Source organism: Malurus melanocephalus, unplaced genomic scaffold (genome assembly GCF_030028575.1).
Source record: "Malurus melanocephalus ecotype Western Australia unplaced genomic scaffold, MMel_1.1 scaffold_743, whole genome shotgun sequence".
NCBI classification, from domain to species: Eukaryota; Metazoa; Chordata; class Aves; order Passeriformes; family Maluridae; genus Malurus; species Malurus melanocephalus.
In genome coordinates this window covers 204,588-208,001 of record NW_026623975.1, presented here as the reverse complement: position 1 = coordinate 208,001, position 3,414 = coordinate 204,588, and positions in this window count along the sequence as shown.

The following is a 3,414-nucleotide window of genomic DNA, read 5'->3' as shown; positions in this document are numbered from 1 at the left end:
GGGAGAGCCAGCAGAGCCCAGCCTGCTCCCTTTTTTGGTGGAGAAAGATGCAGAAAGTGGAGCTATAAAAAAGAGTCAGATCCATCCAAGAAGGCGCTGAGCGCTGAGCAGCCACCCCCACGTCAGGGATGTGCAGGAGAGCCTGGGGGGAGACCRAGGGCCCAACTTTGGGGTTAAAATATGAGCTAAGAGACACGGGGCCTCACCCCAGCTGTGCTCGCACATCTGGCAGGGCCAGCCCTTCCCAGGTCCCAGCAGATGCTGCAAGCACAGACAGCTCCGAGCTCTGCCTGTGCCGCAGTGCGGGCAGGGGTGGGCTGGGGTTTGCTCCCCTTCTCTGGTGTGGGCAAAGCTGATCCTGCTGGCATCACCAGGGCCCAGATCAGGCTCCAAGCCCGTGGCCACCGTGCAGGGGAGAGAGCTGGCAGCACCCACAGCAGAGCCAGGGCTGATCCCAAACSCCCCTCTCTGAGCCTCTGCTCCAATCCCAGCGCCAGAACCATCGGGGTTCTGCCAGATGGAACAGGAAGGAGTTGCTGCTACCCCAAAACCTCCCAGTGGCACACAGAACCCCAAGTGCCCTGCCTGGGGCACAGCCAAGAGCTGCCCTTCCCCACAGATGARATGAGACTCTGCTCCAGGGCTTTACTGGAGCCCGTGATGGGACCCGAAATGCCCTTTGCAGCCCCCCGGGTCTGCCGGGCATGGCGAGGGCTGGCAGCTCCCCTTATGGGTCTGGCTTACATTTAAATGAGAAACCTCAGCCCTGGCTTGGGGGATTTTGTTTCCTTGGAAGCAGGAGCAGGCAGGAAATGAAGAAAACACGGCCCTGCTGTAAGTGTTTTACCAAATGCTGGAGGCAGCGGGAGGCATTTCCCGGCACAGCTCGGCCCCGAGCATCGTCCCCGGCCACCACCACGGCCACGGCTCTGAGGCATCAGATGGCACTTTCCGGGAGAGAATTCCATCCAGAAGGGCTGTGCTTGGTGGGAAACAGCCAAGGGAGGGCTGGAGAGGGGGTCAGCAGCTCCATCTGATCCCTGCTGCCCCGTGTGACACCGGAGGTGGATTTGTGCCCTGAACCCACAGCTCTGCAGCACCACAGATCCCACAGGACCCTCTGCTCCCCTCGGGAGCTCCCAGAGGATGAGGCTCTCATCCTGGGCTGAGCTCTGTGTGACTGCACAGGGCTCTGTGTGACTGCACGGGCAGTAATTCGGCCCTGGCCCCGTCCCCAGCTCCTGCCTTCAGCCCTGGCTTTGCTGGCGCTGGCCTTTGTGGAGCGGCTGAGCCCGGCGCAGAGCTGCTGCCCTGCCAGACTGCAGAAACTTGAGCTCCAAATAACATAATTCCTCTGGCACCCCGTGGTTATTTGTGAGCTGCTGTGAGCAGATGGAAGAGTTACAGATAAAGCCATCCGCAGCACGGGAGCCGATTGCCTTCCCCACACAAGCGCGTAGGCAACGGCAAAGGCAGGGAGGAGGAGAGAAAAAACCCACCAGGCAGCAGAGAGGAGAGGAGAGAGAGGAGAGAGAGGAGTCAGCCATTTCTGAGGGGCTGAGCTGCCATCTCAGCACACCTACGAGCGAGGAACGAACGGGAGCTCTGCTGGCACCGGGCCCTTCCCGGCTGCTGGGGAAGGGAGAGCTCTCGCAGCGCCGGGGCTGGGGACAGGGCTGGGGACAGGGCTGGGGTGACATTGGNTGGCACTGCCACACACGGGGACAGGGCTGGGGTGACATTGGCACTGCCACACACGGGGACAGCAGGCTGGCTGCTAACGCTGATCCGAGCTGGCAGCGCCTGCTCTCGCCTCGGTCCCACAGGGGGAATTAAGGGAGAGAAGCTGACGTCAGTGGTGGAAAGGACACGCAGCCCACTCGTCCAAGGCAGCCGGCAGCAGCTTCTGGGTGTTGCTAACACCACCTTGCAGCAGAAAATTCAAGAGGTCTTTGGAGACGGAGGCTCCTGTGACCCAGAGCCCGGTGCTGGGCAGGAGACAGACGGGCACAGAAAGGATCAGAGGCCAAGGTCGGGGTGCCGAGGCTGTGGAGCTGTGCACACACTGCCCCAGCTGCAGCAGGAAAATCGCTGCTCACGGGTGGGGCTGAGCTCACACAGCTCCAGCGCTGCTGAGCTTCTCCTCCTGCACCAGGATAAACCTCGGCCTCGGGCTCCAGGAAGGGTGGAAGCACAAGGCCCCATGGGGTACCCAGGAAAGCAGATCTSGGACTGACATTTCCCTGTCATTTGGAGGGTTAAACCAGCACAAAACTCACCAACACCTCCAAAACCCTGGTGATGACTTTGAAGGGCTGTCACCCCAAATGCACAAGGCTGCCCTGCACCCCAAAAAAGCAGAGGCTGCCACACACGAGGCCCTGTCCCCGTGTGTGGCAGCTGCCCCCATCCAAGGGCAGCCAGGAGCTCTCTCTGCTCCTCCCAGCTCCAAGCAGAGCCAAGAGCAGCTCGAGCAACTGTGGAAGCTCCAGAGCTCCCTCCTTCCCCTGCCCTCGCGCCCCAGCACGACTAAAGGCCTTGCTTGTTCAGGAGCTGGCAAGGCCAATTAATCTAATGAGGTTTTGCAGCCAGGGCCCATTGTCAGCCAAGAAAGGCACAGCGCTGCGGAGCGAGGCACCGGTGTCTCCTAAAGCCAAGGGAATTTGGCAGAGCAAAGCCCGCGGTGAAGCGGGGATGGGAGCAGCAGGGACTGAGCTTTTGTTGCTCTTCACCAAGCACAAGGAAACAGAGCCCCACGGAGCGAGGCCAGAGAGGCACCTGAGCCTGGGGCCAGCAGCCACCAGTGCCAGGCACATTCAGTGCTGAGAGCTGTGAAATGGAGGTGAGAAGCTGCTGCAGCCCCTTCCCAGCCCCGCTGCAGGGATCTGCTCTGCAAGATGGAGCCTAAAGCTCATTCCCATGGCGGGGAGGGCTGGGGGAGGCTGGAGCTGTTCCTGGGAGGGGCCTCCTCCGTGCTGTGACCCTCAAATCCCACTGTGAATAACCTTCAGCCCTGCTSGCACGGGAAGGTGGCAGTGCTGATGGTGTTTGTCACACAGTTCRGGATGTGCTGCCTCTCCTCTGTACCAGCCTGGACAGGACACAGCCGGCCCTGCCACGGTCACTGCGCTGCCCAAGGGCCACCCCGGCAGTGGCATTGGGGACACGGGGACAGGCACGGGTGGCACTGGGGACACAGGGACAGGCACGGGTGGCACGGGTGGCACAGGAGCTCCCGTGCTCCAGGAATGAACCAGCTTTGCCCAGAGAGGCTGTGGCTGCCCCGTCCCTGCTCAAGGCCAGGCTGGACAGGGCTCAGAGCACCCGGGGACAGTGGGACAGTCCCTGCCCAGGAATGGGATGAGCTTTAGGACCCCTTGCAGCCCCTCCAAGTCACACACGGAGCCACCACAG